Raw genomic sequence first — 18,851 nt, forward strand, 5'->3', positions numbered from 1 at the left:
CATCCTTGAAAGGAAAACAAGCGGATTGTGGTCTGTAAAGACTTTTATGGGCTCCCTGCTTAATCCGAGATAAACCTCAAAATGCTGCAGAGCCAGCAGAACGGCAAGGGTTTCTTGTTCGATGGTGGAATACCTTCTCTGGGGAAGAGTGAACTTCTTTGAGAAGTAGCACACAGGGTGGTCGAGTCCATCCTGATCTTCCTGTAGAATGACAGCACCTGGACTGAGATCTAGTCACCCCACAAGCAGGAAGAATGTTAGTGTTTTCTTGCTGGCTAACTTTCAAGCTTGGTTCAGGCTTATCCAGCATCTCAGGGACAGGCATCACTTTTCCACCTGCTAAATCATTCCCTAGGATGAAATCAACCCCTTTTATTGGCAGCGAGGGGAGGACAGCGACCTTACCAACTCCACTGAACACAGAAGAAGTGATATGAACAATGTGCAAAGGTGCAGACACAAAAGTCATTCCAATACCCTGGACCACAACACTGTGTGACCATCAGACTTCTTGTGATTCCTGAACTTTTGCCGGTAGGCCTCAGGCACAAGCTCATAAGCACGAAGGATGGACTGCTTCAGTACATCATATTTCATGCTGTTTTCGATAGAGAGAGTTGATACAACCTCCTGTGCTTTGCCCATTAGCTTGCATTGCAGCAGCACAGCCCACATTTCTTTTGGCCATTCTAATGCCGTTGCAATCCTTTCAAAAGCACTAAAGTAGGAATCGACTTCAGTCTCTCTAAATGTTGGCACCAAAGCAATATTTTTGCGCACATCAAACCTATAGGTGCTGCCAGATGAAGGCAAGGGTTCTGAAGTAACCGGTGAGCTGGGAGAAGACAGGCTTTGTGTAAGTCTCATAGCTTCCACCTCTAGCTGTTTCAACTTTACCTCCTTCTCAGCTTCAATTTCCAGCTGACGTATCCGAAGTTTGAAGTCAAGCTCGGCCTTACGTGTTTGCTCCCTTTCCTGCACCTCCAGCCGAAGGCGAGCTAGATGCACCTTAAGTCTAGCATGTCCATTTGACCCACTGAAGTCCGGGGAAAGAGGATCAAAGCGAGGTAGAGTGGGAGGAACCGTAGGCTCCACCTGGACTTTGGGGGGAGTAGCTATTGCACCATCCTCCGCCTTCAGAGGTGCGACACCTTGCTCAACAGAGAGAACGTTACTATCACACACATCAGAACCGGGCAAGATCTTCAACTCAACCAGACGTTGTAAAATAATACCCTTGATTTCCTTCTTCGCACTATTTTTCTTTACTGGAATATCAAAGTGTGCCGCAATACTCAATAAGTCATCTTTGCGACATAACTCAAACTTCTCAGGACTCGGAGCACGAATAAAATCTTCTAAGTCGAAAGCCATACTTAATTACAAGGCAGTAACACTGTACCAAGCACCAGCGTTGTCCACAGCTCTGGGAAATATATCCCGGACGAGCCCCCACTTGGGTTACGTCTCCCCGAGGGCAGGAGGGGATAACACAACAACTCCGGAAACTCAGTACAGGTGTTATGAAAAAAGGTTTAATGGCAGCGCTCTCACAAAATAAACAACCCAGACTCAAACAACAAATGTGGGGGAAAAAGGGACAGTTAGGTTGTGCCAAAAAAAACACCAAAAAGACAAAACCAAAACTTAGCTGAGCTGAGCTACTATCCTAGAAAAGCAACAAACAGGAGAGATAGACCCAAACCTCAACTTAAAACAAGCTCAAAATTACATGGGTGGCACCAACCTACTTACCTAGTGTTTCTAACACAAAGACTCTACGTGAGTAAGTGTATGAGGTCCCCAAACTCACCTAGTCCACTTTACTCCCACCACAATCATCAAACAAAAGAAAGACAGCAGGAAACCGTCACACATGTGTCAAACAATTCAAGGAGGGAAGAGAGCTGCGCCCAGCCACAGGTGAGTCTCCTTATCAAGGGCTTCACTCCTGGTTTGTCCAATCAGGGCTTCCCTCCTCTAATTAATTGGATGTCCCCAGATTGAAATCAGCCTGCAGTCTGCGACCTAAGGGAATGGCAAACAAAAGGGGAGGGAAAGAAAACATGCAGCCTGCAGACACGTAACAAGGGTCCTCCGATTGAAGAGATTGCCGCGGAAGAGCCTGTTGTCCGTATATTTATATATTTCCGAAATTACATTGTAGTGACGTATACTGAACACAATAAATTATATAATGTAAACAACTACCTGAAAAACAGGTAGAACGATACTTTTGTATGGTTTATTGCATTTTTGGGGGGAGTGATGTATGCTGGGTAATGGCACAGCTAGCTACTGGGTGACTTTTTTCACCCGCTTCGGCTGTTATCAGTCCATACAATGGGCGTTATTAGCACAAATCAGTCCCATAGATATGGGCCATCTCCTGCTAGATTGTTCAGAAGGTTGTTCTCATCCATCCAGATGGAGGATCACTAACAGGAGCGTGTCCACTGTGAGCGACCATCGTTGAACAGAGGCGGGGGTTTACGACACCAACTCTCTGCCATCTATAATCCAGTTTTGAGATCCCTTCCCAGACGCCTTAACGCCCACTCACATCCTGGGCCATCTGACCTTAGGAATTCGCATGATAAGGTGGGGCCAGGTTTCACAATGAACACACCCGAAACTCTGGCTGATTGGGACCCACGCCCAGTTTCCCACCTTGGCTCAGGCGATTAGAGGATCATCAGGGGGTCCTTTTGTCCCTCTGTGGGGGGTCACTCCCACTAGGTTTATATCTGGGACTCTCCACCATTTGACCTTAGAACTGAAGAAGCTTCTCGGATGAGAGGTGAAACGTCTTCAAGCAACTTAAAGAAGTCCAGACGCTTTTCTTTGCAAGCTCCTTTGACTGTTCAGAAGGTTGTTCTCATCCATCCAGATGGAGGATCACTAACAGGAGCGTGGGAAGACTCCAGAATCCACTCTGGCTGGAATCCGGTGGATATACAGTGTGTACAGGTAAGACCATTTAAACGGACAGCATTTATAGAATGACTATTGAAAGTCAGCGAGTGTCAGTAATGTTAATGTGGTTATGTTAGTAATACACCGAGCGCTAATATAACAGCTTTAAGATGCATTTGTAGATATTATTACGTGTTTTACCGTCTTTATGGTGCTAGCTTAAAGTTACGGTGTAAACATTAGCTTATATTGGAGTAAAGCTGTTACTGTTTAAACGATGTTAGCACAGAAATATTAGCTTCTGTCATGACTGATGAAGTTACTAGTTAATAAAGTTTCCAGTAAAGTGTTTAATCGCAGCCACAGACTGACAGCAAATATCTTGATTAGCTTCAGTGCATCTGTATGTGCAAGTTTCAGTGCTTCGTTTAAACTGTATGATACTTATACTGACCCAGGGTCAGTGTAAAATACAATCCTAGCTGTGTGAACAAAGCCTGGCTCCTTTAATCCTGCATGACAAACCTCAGGATGCAGGTTATTATTACTCTTTCCTGCTGGCACACCTGTCACACCTGAGAGTCAGCTAGAAACTTACAGTGACGTGGACATCATGCAAAGACTGCCAGACTCTGTAATACTGCAAATGATCAGTGACTCATGTTATCACTAAACTTTAAACGGCACCTCTGTGTCTCTGTGTGCTGAACATTTAGGATTGAGTCAGGCTGCATCAGCTGAAGCTGTTATTTGTATATATCAGTATTTTTTATTCAGGTGTGGGGAAAATACGTAAGACTGCAGTGAAGCGATGCACCAGAGTAATCCCTGGCCAAAGGTATCGTACTTAAATCAGACTACTGATCCAGCCACATCAGCCTTTTGTGAGGTCTGTTTAAAGTTGACTAAAAGTCAACTGCAGGTTCCTGAGAGGTGGACTGTGAACACAGAAACACATGTTCATACATACAGCTGCAGCAAACTTACATTAATTTTAAATAGATTTGTTACTCTGATGTCTGTCTCTGTGTTAGTCCTCTGACAGACTGGTGACCTGTCCAGGTGTGCTCTACCTATGACTACTGGGACAGGCTCTAGCTCCTGTAAAAGAAATTTTCTGTTATTATCATTTAAAGTATTTAAGTGCTTATGCATATGCTTAGTTGTGACACTGTTACTGTTCAGTGAAAGTTTCTAAAACTAGATGAACTTACTTCAGCGTCAGCAGTTTGAGAAAACAACTCCCTTTACAGGTGCTGATAAGGCCAAGGGCAAATCCTGTTTGGCTTTTTGTTATTTTAATTCTCTTCTCTGTTTTCCAGAACAGTTCTCCACAGTCACTGTCCACATGGGTCAGTGGGACCAAGAAGCACTCTGCTAATGTGTGGACTCTGACCAGCAACATCCAGCAAGACCCAGACAGCGTTTTCTATCTCCCAGCTGGAGGTTTTGTTTGTCAGTGACTGGAGAGTCAGATTTTTGTTGAGCTTCACACTTGCAGAGGTAAGTCATTTTGCAGAGATTCCTCCCACCCTGGCTTTTATGTGCTAGATTTCTTATCTGAAACAGTAATATTTCAGTGACTGCTGCTTATACCACAGGTTAACACAGGCTACTGATCCCTGATGGGAGAATCATCAATTTTGGCAACAAAGAAGCCTGGTGGATGTTTGTTTACAGTCTGATGATGGGACATCATGCTCTGCATCTTCAAAGTTTGCCTCCTCATTATTCATACCCAGTAATGTGAAGTATGCTTATATCTACTATAACTGACCCAACCTGGTGCTCTTCATTTATGGAGGCTGTTGAGTCTGAATGTTGGATGTTGTGTATCTCGTGTTCTCTGGGCTTTGTTGTCCTCAGTCTTTTCGCAGGATCAGAAAACAAAACCAGGAGGCGCGTAAATGTTTCTTCTGCATGATGTTTTTTCAAATGTTTCTTCTGGATGATGATAAGACTGTGACACGGGATGCCACCTTTGGTCTTGTGATGAAGCAAAGCTCAGGAAGAAGTGGGATTAAATGGTACCCACATGTGTGCTGCTGAGAAGGATGTACAGGGGCACCTGCAGCCAAATCCAAGCTTCAGGTTAGTTGTAGTTGCAGAACGCTACAGGACTGAGACAGCTGAGGCATCAAATGTTTGATTAAACAGATGAAAAAGAGAAGTTTCTTCCCTATAATTATCACTTCTTAAAATCTGTAGCAACTTCAAGTCTGTCAGTGTGCTGAGCATGCTCAGAATGTGACAATATATTTTTGTTCAATATTTAATTTCTTTCAGTTGCAATTGTTAAATGAAAAAAAAATAAAAATATATTCTTATAATTTAGCAAACTAATTTATCAAAAAAAATATACATATATCTGTATTAGTTTTAATGAATTAATTTGACACCTGTATTGAAAATACCATATTGTATTCATACAGAATCAGTTTGGTATCATTGTTTGTCTGCTCACTGATTGCTGAAACTAAGAGCTACTTTGATCTGTTTAGATCTAAAGTATCCAAAGTTGAGCTCTGATGTTTCTTCGCCCCTGTGTGTGTGATATGTGATTTCCTACATGCTGGCAGAGCAGCAGTTTGTGCTCACAGATGGTGACGGTGTGCATGCATATATCTCTAAACCTGGCCTGTGGGCTGCCATTTTTACATTCAGTTATTTCTTTGTTGAATCTAAATAATGAATGTGTTACAGTTAAAGTGACTCATTGGGACACAGAAACCTTTAAATTAAACACTATCACCTGATATCGAGTGTCAAACAATATCAGAGCTGTAAACGCTGTTTACAGTCAGAATTTATAAAACTATGATTGTAAATAAATTCAAACAAGTGAGCTTTTCTCTTTGTGCTGAATATCAACACTGTGGTTCAAGGTTCAAGGTTCTTTATTTGTCACATGCATAGTTATACAAGTATAACACACAGTGAAATGTAGCCTGACACGCTCCTCGACATGTGCAAAAATTGGGGGGGTGTAGAGGAAGAACATTATATATATATATATATATATATATATATATATATATATATAGTATATACACTGGGTGAATGTGCAGTAGTAGCAGCAAGCAGGTGAATTCTGTACATTAATATAAATAGACATCTGACTATTTTACAGGATAGACAATATAAACATATTTAAAATTAAAGGAATTGAAATGTACATTGTGCCTTGGTTTAGAGTGTTTGGAAGAGAGTCCTGTCTCAGTCAATTATAGATGATGTGAGAGGGCGGGTGTGTGTGTTTAGGGCACGGATGGCTTGGGGATAGAAGCTCCTCTTGAGTCTCTCTGTCCTTGCCCGGAAGATGCGGAACCTTCTACCAGATTGCAGAAGTTGGAACAATTTGTTGCCTGGATGGGACGGGTCCTTCAGTATCTGCGCTGCTCTAGTCCGGCATCTCCTGGTGTAGGTGTCCTGAAGCGGGGGGAGAGCAATCCTGCAGCAGCGTTCTGCTGTACGGATCACTCTCTGGAGAGCTTTTTGGTCCTTCACACAGCTGTTCCCAAACCACGATGTCATGTTCTGTGTGAGGATGCTCTCCACAGCGCCTGTATAGAAAATCCTGAGGATCTTTGGAGAGACCCTGAACTTCCTCAGTTGTCGTAGGTGATACAGGCGCTGCCTAGCCTTTTTGGTCTGGACCTGAATGTGGGCAGCCCATGTCAGGTCTGAGGAGATGTGGACACCAAGATACTTGAAGGACTGCACCCTCTCCACTGGAGCTCCATTGATGATAATGGGCTTGTAGTCTCTGTGCTGACCCCTTCTGAAGTCCACCACCAGCTCCTTGGTCTTGCTGACGTTCAGCTGGAGGTGGTTGTCCTGGCACCACGATGCCAGATTCTTCACTTCATCCATGTAGGCCGCCTCATCGTTGTTGGAGATGGCACCCAACACCACTGTGTCGTCAGCAAACTTCACAATGGTGTTGGAGCCATGGGTGGCCACACAGTCTGAAGTGTAGAGGGAGTAGAGCAGTGGCGAGAGGACACATCCCTGAGGTGCTCCTGTGGTGATGGTGATGCTGTTGGAGAAGCACCTGCCCACCCTCACCACCTGAGTTCTGCCAGTGAGGAAGTCCAACACCCATGCACACAGACGGCTGTTAAGTCCCAGATCCCTCAGCTTTGTGAACAGTCTGCAGGGCACTATTGTGATTTCTTAGACTGTAAGCTTTACTTCAGCACAACCAGTTGTAGAAGCCGTCACTCCAAATGTCTTTGATAACAAGACAAAAATACCTTTTCAGTACACGGCCTGAAGTTCTTCTCCGACATCTTCTGCCATCGGCTTTGTCTGCTGGTTTGAAGACAATAAACCACAAAAAGATGATTTAGTCACTTTGTCTGCATCATGCAGCTCGAATGTGTCGTGTAACGATGTTGAATAGCCGTCATTATCCCTCTGCTGTGTCAGTAGGATTGTACTGTACAGCATCTCATTGATATGTGAGGAATGCTAATGTAACACGATAACAGACTTACATCATTAAAACATAAAGGGCAGGAGATATTTAGATATTTTTATATTACATTTTATAGCTGACGGATATTACTAAATAGATAGAATTTACTAAATAGCTGGATGAACATGAAAAATATGTCTATAATAACAAATGACCATGAGAGCCAGTACACAGCAAATCCAGCATGTCCAAATTAACACTGTCGGATTTGATTTCAACACTATTAAAGTGTCTATATGGGTCCACACCAGAGAGTGTTAATTTAACTCTTTTTGGAGAGTTGGTACGTTAACTCTGATTTAGTGTTAAACACCAAATCTGTCTGGAGTTGATAATTTAACACTTGGTGTTAAGAGTTTATATATTAACTCTCAAAGAGTATTTTAGTTTAACTACGTAAGAGTTATCTTCTAATTCATTCTAAAAAGCGGGAATTTTACTGTTCTGAACTTCTAGAAATTTCTTTTGGAAATAAACATTTACTAAAAAGATGCAATGGTTTTTGAAAAACATTTATTCTGAACTGTGCACCACAATTTCAAAACATTTTCTGAAAGATGTAACAGTATACATGTTCTCACTTTCATTAGAATTTTGTTTATCAAAAGGTCTGACATGGTAAATGCAAATAACAGCATTCTCATCACTTATTTCTTCAATACAATATGCATGTCCTTCATTCATCCCTTTGTGGAACTTCAACGCACTTCTGCTCTCCCCCATATTCCATCTTCACAAGCATATCCTGTGCGGAGATCGAATAAAAATTAGTTGACACTAATTAATGGCACAAATAATCCAGTAAACAATTGCAGCACAGTTAAAAAAAAAAAAAGGAATCCTCTTTGAGCCATTACTTGTGTAAAGTATTTTCCCAAAAGACAAGGACACAGGCAACAGGTAATACTGAACTAAATGTAAAACCTCAACCTTTTTCATTTTTACCTAAACCGTGTGCACAAAACTCTGGAGGGATCTAAATGCTACCGTAGAATCCAGTCAGGACGTCTGCTACTGCTGTTTGCTCGTTTTTTATTTTATTTTATGGGCGATCGTTTTCAGGCTTCAAGTAGCACCATTATACCAACATTTCACATTATAGACATTGTTTTAGGCGTATTTGACCAAAAGTTTGTCTGAAAATTCACATGCAAGCTTTTTTTTCAAGGCTGTGGTATTTGCCCGCAAACAATACCTTTCAGCTAGCTAAAACAGAATATTATGCTATCACCGAGCAACATGGCTAATGCCTTTCACACAGCTTTGTCTCAACTCCAAAGAGCCACAGAAGTAAAAGCTAATAACAATTGAAACAATCTTTGAAAAAATGACTTAGCAAGCATGGCAAACAACTCAAATATGTAGAGCAAAATGTTCTGAAACGGCTTCACTTCAGCTTCGATTGGAGCCGTGCTGGGGGCGGAGTCTGTGAATTTACTCTGTTGGTGTCATAGCCCCTCTAGGAGTTCAGAGTTAAGAGGTCAAGAGTTAATGTTTCCATTTTAACACCTCCAGATTTGACAGAGAAACACTCATTTTTAACACTCGATTTTAACTACTATCATTTTACACCCCAGAGTTACATTAAAAGAATGTGACTCTGCTTAGAGTAAAATTAACTCTACTTTTGCAAGGAGACTATTAACACCAAAAAATTTAACACTTTTGAATTTGGTGTGTAGAATTAATTCAACTGGACACTCAAACGACGTCCTTAAATGCTCTTTAAGTGGCAGAACAGATAAACAAACAGTTAACTCATTCACTGCCAGCCATTGGCAGTGAATGAGTTAAAACCCATTGACTCATTCACTGCCATTGACGGCTATAGACGTCAATGGCAGTGAATGAGTTAATTGCTTACTTGAGATGAAATCTGCTCAGCTACTTTGAAAACAGCTTCTAACTGGTTCCTCCTTTAACAGGATGACGGCTCAGGGGTAAGGCCATCATGCAGTCCAGCAACCTTTATGGTTCTGCTTTGATTCACCAGGAACTATTAGGGAAACCTTCCAGCGCCTCCTGTGAAAGACACAGGCATAAACACACAAACATTTATTAACATGTTCCACAGTGTTCCAGTTTGATTTTCTCATCCTGTGGACAACAACGTACGTGGATGCAGGTTTATTGTTAACTTTTGTAAGGTTTATTTAGTGAACATATCCAGCTGCAGCTCCACTGTGATCCTGGATAAGCACTTAAGAAAATGTGTCAATAAATGGACAAACATCAACTTACTATATTTATCCAAACAGATGGGACCAATAATGCTTCACTGAGTTAGAGACTTTAACAGTCTCTTCTATGTAAGAATGTCTCGTGCTGATATACCTGCAAACTTGACAACAAAGGTTTTTCAGACTACATGTAGCTGTCCTCTATGTCAGCTCACACATTTGCATTTATGTCACACTTATTTCTGCTTTCCCATTTTATAATTATTACTTACATTTTGATTAGATACCTTGAGTTTGTAAATGATCAGATTACATAATTGGAATACAATGTATCCAATTCAGGGTCGCGGGAGGATGAAGCCTATCCCAGCTGATACAGGACAAAGACAGGCTGCCAGTTTATCGCAGGGCTAACACAATATGTGTAACAGAAAATCCACTTAAATGTTTGATATTTCTTATAATAATCATAATTATGACTATTATTTAAAGGTTTCTTTATAAATACATTTATATATATATATACCTGAGCCGTTTCAGATTCTGACCTCTGACCTCACTGCAGCTCCCTCTTGGAAGTACGTCTGCTTCTTGTCTACCCCCAATGTTGACCGCCTGCCCTTGATATCACGTACTGTACCTGAGGAACAAAAAAGGACAAACACTTGCCTTCATTTAAGAAGTACATTCATACAGAGGTAATCTATGGAAACACACTAGTTCACCCTTTGGGAGAAATCAGTTCCTGTGAAACATTTCTGTAAATGAACATCATGTGGAGAATGAATGAAATGTGTTCTTCAGGTGACTCAGCAGTCCCACACTGACAAATGAAATCTAGTTAAACTATTAAGCATATTTGCTCTTCTGAAATCTGTGTTAAACAACACCAAACATAAGTTAGTAACAAAAATACAGCTGAGTAGAGGCTTTACAAACCACCAGCAGCCATAATGCTAAATTTTAATCTTCAAATGTTTCTGAGCCGTCTTCAACCTGCTTTTAACACATTAAAGTCCCACAGTCAATGCAGCCTGACACAATCCTAAATGTTCAGCACACAGAGACACAGAGGTGCCGTTTAAAGTTTAGTGATAACCTGAGTCACTGATCATTTGCAGTATTACAGAGTCTGGCAGTCTTTGCATGATGTCCACGTCACTGTAAGTTTCTAGCTGACTCCCAGGTGTGACAGGTGTGCCAGCAGGAAAGAGTAATAATAACCTGCATCCTGAGGTTTGTCATGCAGGATTAAAGGAGCCAGGCTTTGTTCACACAGCTAGGATTGTATTTTACACTGACCCTGGGTCAGTATAAGTATCATACAGTTTAAACGAAGCACTGAAACTTGCACATATTTATTACAGATGCACTGAAGCTAATCAAGATATTTGCTGTCAGTCTGTGGCTGCAATTAAACACTTTACTGGAAACTTTATTAACTAGTAACTTCATCAGTCATGACAGAAGCTAATATTTCTGTGCTAACATCGTTTAAACAGTAACAGCTTTACTCCAATATAAGCTAACGTTTACACCGTAACTTTAAGCTAGCACCATAAAGACGGTAAAACACGTAATAATATCTACAAATGCATCTTAAAGCTGTTATATTAGCACTCGGTGTATTACTAACATAACCACATTAACATTACTGACACTCGCTGACTTTCAATAGTCATTCTATAAATGCTGTCCGTTTAAATGGTCTTACCTGTACACACTGTATATCCACCGGATTCCAGCCAGAGTGGATTCTGGAGTCTTCCCACGCTCCTGTTAGTGATCCTCCATCTGGATGGATGAGAACAACCTTCTGAACAGTCAAAGGAGCTTGCAAAGAAAAGCGTCTGGACTTCTTTAAGTTGCTTGAAGACGTTTCACCTCTCATCCGAGAAGCTTCTTCAGTTCTAAGGTCAAATGGTGGAGAGTCCCAGATATAAACCTAGTGGGAGTGACCCCCCACAGAGGGACAAAAGGACCCCCTGATGATCCTCTAATCGCCTGAGCCAAGGTGGGAAACTGGGCGTGGGTCCCAATCAGCCAGAGTTTCGGGTGTGTTCATTGTGAAACCTGGCCCCACCTTATCATGCGAATTCCTAAGGTCAGATGGCCCAGGATGTGAGTGGGCGTTAAGGCGTCTGGGAAGGGATCTCAAAACTGGATTATAGATGGCAGAGAGTTGGTGTCGTAAACCCCCGCCTCTGTTCAACGATGGTCGCTCACAGTGGACACAGATGGCTTCTTTCACTCCTCTTTCAAACCATCTGTCCTCTCTGTCCAAAATGTGAACATTGACATCCTCGAAAGAGTGTCCTTTATCCTTAAGATGCAGATGGACTGCTGAGTCTTGTCCTGTGGAGGTGGCTCTTCTGTGTTGTGCCATGCGCTTGTGAAGTGGCTGTTTGGTCTCTCCAATGTAGAGGTCTGGGCATTCCTCGCTGCACTGTACAGCATACACCACATTGTTAAGTTTGTGTTTTGGCGTTTTGTTTTTCGGGTGAACCAGTTTCTGTCTGAGCGTGTTGCTGGGTCTGAAATACACTGGGATGTCATGCTCTCTCAGGAGAGTTTTCTCCAAGCATGACCATTTGACCTTAGAACTGAAGAAGCTTCTCGGATGAGAGGTGAAACATCTTCAAGCAACTTAAAGAAGTCCAGACGCTTTTCTTTGCAAGCTCCTTTGACTACGATGACCTGGATGACTGAGAACCTTCACAGACAACCTTCTGAACAATCTAGCAGGAGATGGCCCATATCTATGGGACTGATTTGTGCCAATAACGCCCATTGTATGGACTGATAACAGCCGAAGCGGGTGAATAAAGTCACCCAGTAGCTAGCTGTGCCATTACCCAGCATACATCACAGAGAGATACTCCCATACAGCTTATGACAAAATTTGATTCGATTTGATTGATGGCCCTAATCATGACCTTTTGACCTCCCCCCCCGGAAGTGTGTAATTTGATCCCCTAAGCGTGACGAATTGCATCCGGAGAAGGGAGGGGGAAACCCCGGAAGCGCGCCACCTGCCCCCTAAGCGTGACGAATTGCATCCGGAGAAGGGAGGGGGGAAACCCCCCGGTGCATCCGGAGAAGGGAGGGGGAAACCCTCGGAAGCGCGCCACCTGTTGCGCCACCTGTTGTTGGAAAAAAAAAAGAAAAAAGTTTTTAGAGGGAGGGAGGGAGGGTCTGCGGCAGGGGAGGGGAATAAAAGCAGAGACGAGGCCGTCACAATTTCTAAGCACAGACACAAGATGGATCCTTTCATTCTGCAACCCAGCAGCGTTCCTGTGTACTTGGACGGCGAAGAGATCTGCTCTCCCGAGGCCGCTAGCATGGGAGGCAGCAGCAGATCCGAAGCAACCGCCGCTCCGCGGAAAGAAGGCTTTGAGTATGACATATTCAAATACAGCATATTTACTATGGAAGGCCTCGATCCAGACCTTGCGACCCTACCGGAAATACTCCGGAAGTGTCTAGTCATTTTCAGACCTGATGCGTCATGTTCCTTAAGCATGAGGGGAGGGGTATGGTTGCTGAAGCATAGGGGTGATGCAGCAGCAGTTGACTCTGTGCTGTATAGAGAGACAGAGCGGCAGTTAGTTTTCCACAAACTCATAGTTTGAATTCTGTTTCAATATTATGACAATTTTCTCTGTATTTTTTTTTTTTTACAATAGCGGATGTAATTTTACTTTCTTAAGCTGCACCGGCGCTTGTAATGGGAAAAAAGAGTGACTTCCTGTAGAGAACAGTTTCGTTCTAATAGTATTTTATTTTCCTATAATACAGACGCAGTAAAAAACCTTTAATATGATCTGTCTAGCAACAAATTGCATTTTTAGGCTACACCATACCTTGTGATGAAAAGAACTTTCTATCCGCTTGTAACCTACAGGCTGCCTACCCCATATGTGTAAAAATGAATAAATATCCCTTAGTGAATACTTTTCTTTGAATACTACTTTTCCTTTTGAGAGTCCCTTTTACAAGGGACTGAAAAACAAACCATAATTGCCGTGACAGGCGATCTTGTTTCACACACACACACACACACACACACACACACACACACACACACACACACACACACACACACACACACACACACACACACCCCGCGGGTCAAGGAGGAATGAGACAGCGGTAGAGTTTTTTTCTTCATTACTTTTACAATGGGTTTTCTCAATAGACAGAAAATGAAAATGAGGAGTCAACAGCTGATATTATCATTGCTTGTAACCCGGTAAATAATTTCGTACATCTCCCCATAAAATAAGCCTTAGTGGAAAAAAGCTCATATTCGAATAAGTTTATTCCCCTCTGTGGGGAAAGAGTTTTTTTCCTCAGAGTCAACCATGAGGCGAGTTTTGTCAACAGGAGACGAGCAAGAACAAGGGCAGACAACTGTTGCCCATAAAGTAAAACAAATATCCACCTCTAAGTCGTATTTTACCGTTGCAGAATGCGGAAAACAGACAGCCCTCACAAGAAGGCGCCCAAAAAAAAAAAGGAAATTGGACACCCCAACTTTCCCCCCTCCCGACTGCGCGCACACACACACACACACACACACACACACACACACACACACACACACACAAAACAGAGACCCGAAGGATGAGAAAAAACAAAAAACAAAAAACCCTCTCTAACTGACAAAAGTACACCACTGGTAGTAAACAACCTCACCCACTTAGGAAGAAATGACTTATACGCATAACACAAACTGAAAACCGGTCCATGAAAATCGTCTCTGTGCCAGAGTGTTTAAGGGTTTTCGCTCAAAGTTTTAATGGGATTTCTGAAAAGGATTTCCTTTGATCTTTTTTGATACTATTTATTTGTAAATTTTCATCGTCCTGTTGAAAGGTCCAGATCATCTTCATCTTTTAGTCAAGTTATCCTGAGCTCTCTGAATAGATTAATTGAATCGTTTAGTCATTGACTGCACACTGACCATTTCCTCATCATGCTTTACAGTTAATATATGAGACCCATTTTATTGAAAGTTACCTATGGTCTGGTGAATATATCTCCTTTTCACTCATCTGCACAGATAATTTGACTAAACTGGATTTTAATTTAGGGACGTCATGAGCTTTCCTCTATCACTTCTCATAAACAACAACCGGTGAACTAGTAAAACTGACTGTTCTGCATGAATACTTTTATTTTAGGTAAACTCATAAAGCGGCCTTTTAATATTTAGCCTACATGCACTTGAAATTCACTTCACATATCTCTATGCATACTGTACATTAATATAATACTGTGTACAGTGCAATCTACGTGAAAAATCGTGCTCATTGTTTTTTTACACCCATCATCACTCTAATGCTGCTCGTGCTCGGTCACGGTCAGCACGTGCCAGTGTTGTGCCACAAACTCCCGCCTGTCTCCTCTCGTCTTTGTACCTTCAAGACATTTCGCTGTGAAGGACTGTTTACGTCTCAGCGCTATTGTGAATGCCGACGAGACATTTCCGGCGTTTCTTACTTCAAGTTAAAAGCTTTGAAATGGTGATTCAGCTTGATGCTTTTATTGTGAAGGAACTATCGGAGATGCACATAGGTGTGTTTACAGAACTTCTTCTTCTTTTTTTTTTTTTTCTTTTGTCCTCAGCGCGGGTGAAAAAACTCGGGCTGCACGTAACCGAAGCTGCTCACTGCAAAGGTCGGTGCTGGTAACCGGAACACGGAGGGCCCCCTCCACCGACTCATACAACTTTTTTTTTGTCGTGTAGTCGTCGCCACAAACCAAAAAAAACATCTACAGCTTATACAAATTTAAATTACATACATACATTTAAATCCTACACTCCTCTTGCAGGATTGAGTAAATAGTTCGTACGTGCATGCGTGCATGGATGTTTTATGGTATTTGTGTTCTTGTGTGTGAGGCTGCGTGTGCATGTGTGTGATGTGGACTCAGTAGGATTTCTTTTGTGGTTTTTTGTATGTCTGGCTGGAGTCGTGCAGGGAACAGACAGGGTCGAAGAAGAGGTGGAGCAAGAAATGTTCTAGACAGTATTGCTAAGAGCAACGTGTTCTTTCTTCTGAAAATCTGAAAATCTTTTTAGGATCTCAGGATGGCCTGTGCACACGGACAGCTGTTTTCAACTGTGATGAACCCTGTCACTCCATTATCCCACTGTGCAAGACTAGTTTCTTGCACGTTAACTGCTGTAAACATGCACGTTTCAGTCAGCACAGGAGAACTACATTTAAAGCACGATGTCAGCATCATCGGGAACATTATGAATCTCGCAATCTTCAGAGACTAAAGATTGCTCAGTATCCCTGGTACCAAGTACCAAATATGTACCAAGTTCTGTCACTCTGATGGTTGATTGAGCAGAAGGGCTGGAAGATGCCATTTTCATGGAGAATTTCAAGCCCAACAGATGGGAATTACCGTTCTTTTCCAAAGTTACAGCTGCTAGAGACGCAGTGGCCAACTCTACGGTTTTTGAAAATAGCTGCCACACCTACCCGCACCCTTTAAGATCAACCCACTTCCAGACCACGCCCTCTTCTGTTATTTAAAAAGAAGACCGCCGTCTCATTCCTTCAAACCTTTTTTTTTTTTTTTTTTTTAGCTCAAAAACAGAGAGAAGTATGGCCTCTACAGCCCTGCGCCACCCTGCGGAGGAGGAGGAAAGTTCTGCGGACGAGGGCACAATATTACCTGACACGTCCGGTTACTATCGACCCTTGGAAAAGCAGCAGCAAGCGGACGAGCTTGACGGTTGGGCATCTTCTTTGTTCATCGATACCGTGAAAACTGCTGTGTATCATCTTGTCAACCTCGTAATCAACAAGTACCTCACTGACACATGCAACGGTTGTATGTCCGATCAACCCCACCAGAAACAGCACGAGTGTTCGCGAGTGTTGGAGGATGACTTTTACACTGAAAATTATTACAGCATCAGAAAAAGACTCCTCACCCCTCGTTTCATTCCATCCATTCAACGGCTGCTGATTGCTCGCCACATCAAAATGGACGACGTCAAAGTCTGCATGGTGGCGGAAACTCTCTTGCACGAACTGAAATCGGAAAGGAAAGTCTTTGACGCCATCGCCGAGGCATACCACAATCTGGTAGGTTTGGACATGGTGAAAATCAGACAGCGACGGTTGGTCGCAGAGTTTTACAAAGGGGGCTGCTAATTTTTTCTCTGAAAGACTGATTTTTTCATTCTTAGAACGTGTAACCAGCATTTTACCAAACAATGTATTCTACATATAGTGCATTTAAAAAAATAAAATAAAAAATGTACCCACGTAATCGGTGATGAATTGTGAAGTTACAATTCTTTTCTGAAAAAGCATTTTTATTTTTGTATATAAATAAATGTTGATGTTGTGCTATGGGATTGTATGTTTCAATTTTACTTATAATGTGCCAAATCACTACAACAGGCGGCTCAAGGCGATGCCATCCAGAGTAAGGATCTTGTTAGCCGCAGTGTTTCTAAGATTTTTACGCCCCGTTACAATAACCTTAGTTCTATCTGAACTTAGAAGCAGAAAATTAAAGCTCATCATGCGTCTAAGACATCCCGGCAGTTTAACCAATAAAAGCGGGTATCATATGCATAGCAGTGAAAATGTATGCTATGCTATGCCTTCTAAAGCGCGTATAATGTAAACAAAACTGGTCTTTGCACAGAAGCCTGTGGAGCTTCATAATTAACCTCAGTGTGTGAAGAGGACTCTCCATTTAATAATAGCTGTAATAAAATGTTATGGCCAACGGTGTTAAACGTTGCACTTGGGTCTAGCAGGGAAGATTTCAACTTTTCAATATGAATGAAGGCTGAAAACTGATTAGATTAATGTCTGATGATCTTTTCTGTGCTTCTTCAAGTTTGTAACACCAAACATATTAAAGGATGATATAAGGTTCACAGGAAGAGTTTAATTAGACACACATTTACTATTTTCTTTATACTCTTTCTTTCTTGACATGTTTAATATAATTACTATCAGAGGAGAAAATGAACCTTGTGTAGTTTAAAAACTTTTTATTTAATCAAACTGTAATGTTGTTGAACTCTGACGGACGTGTCTTTTAATCTTGTCAACAAATCCTTAATCACCTAAATCTGCCATTTATCATCTAGTAAAATGTTCCCTCTGCTTCTGTTGCACATCTCCCCGGACACTCTCTGCTTCACCTGTCCTGTGCAGGTGGTCCAACCCCTGCCTGCCTCCTTAAACTGGGGTGTTTAAATCTCTTTACCTCTGTTGTGAACTTCACACAAAGTTTGTGGTAACAAAATCAAACTGACGAGGATCTCGTTTGAAAAAAAAAAAAAAACACACACGAGACAAAATAAAAACAGACTGCTCAAAGCAAAAGCAGAGCCCTCACAGCTGGTAGTACAAAACACAGCGACAACATGCGTATTAGATACCCTCAGTGCCAAAAGCATAAATATGAAAAAGGTGGGGTCACCAAGAATATCCTAAAAATGGCATTGAGGTGGGTGTTACAGTGAAAAAACAAAAAGCAGCCAAATTTTCATCTGAAAATGTTGAATTTTAGTAAAAACAATGCTCTGTAGTTTGATACTGTCGTTACAGACAAAGCAGATGTTTAAAGCCTTCAGACGCTCATTTGAAATGCACACATTCTCCTTATCAGCTGGAAACATTAAAGCCGCAAAATGACTTTTTCGAACGGATAAAAACTATTGAACAGCAGCAATGATGAGCCTGTACCAGAATTTGAATGTACATGTGTTGAAGGTGCGGGTCTTGTTGAATTATTAAACATACTTTCTTTAATTTTTCGAGCCACAAAAACAACAACTTTTAATTTCTTCTGCTTGAGTCTCGGCCTCGGGTAGCTCTACTTATCACTGCTCAGTCAGTTGTCTGTTTGCGCTACTTTTTCAAGGAGCAGCGGATTATTGGTAAGGGTGACTTTATGTGTTTAGCTACTTAAGTGGAAGTACTGTGGATAGTTTTACCTTACATACATAGATCTACCAGTACAGCTTCTGAGGTAACTGTTTACAAAATGTTATAATCTATCCACAAGTTCTTTGCAATTTTACATTGATAAACATTATCCTTAACACATTTGGCCCACATAAAGTGCTATGGCCATCACACTGTCATTTAGAGTTGTTTAAATAACTCGTGTCTTAAGTCCTTCCATGAAACAGAAAATAAAAAAAAATAAAAAGTCGCATGGTTCACTTTATATTTCTAACATTTTGTGATATAAAGTCGTTCATAACAAACTGAAAGGCC

The 18,851-nt window shown here is 41.7% G+C and overlaps 2 long non-coding RNA genes across 2 annotated transcripts; one reads left to right on the top strand and one right to left on the bottom strand.

The window, feature by feature from the left end:
• The first annotated feature begins 2,311 nt into the window (after positions 1–2,311).
• Positions 2,312–4,174, top strand: LOC146677100 (uncharacterized). Its single transcript, XR_014913268.1, has 3 exons — positions 2,312–2,408; positions 2,872–2,970; positions 3,680–4,174. It is a non-coding gene; the product is annotated as an uncharacterized LOC146677100 (long non-coding RNA).
• A 3,003-nt stretch (positions 4,175–7,177) lies between these two features.
• Positions 7,178–12,073, bottom strand: LOC146677101 (uncharacterized). Its single transcript, XR_014907468.1, has 4 exons — positions 11,291–12,073; positions 10,125–10,216; positions 9,261–9,418; positions 7,178–7,230 (listed from the first exon to the last, which is right to left on the bottom strand). It is a non-coding gene; the product is annotated as an uncharacterized LOC146677101 (long non-coding RNA).
• Between the last annotated feature and the right edge of the window lie 6,778 nt (positions 12,074–18,851).

Source organism: Rhamphochromis longiceps, linkage group LG2 (assembly GCF_057381845.1).
Source record: "Rhamphochromis longiceps isolate RC_006_pf linkage group LG2, R_longiceps_female_GT1.1, whole genome shotgun sequence".
Classification (NCBI taxonomy): Eukaryota; Metazoa; Chordata; class Actinopteri; order Cichliformes; family Cichlidae; genus Rhamphochromis; species Rhamphochromis longiceps.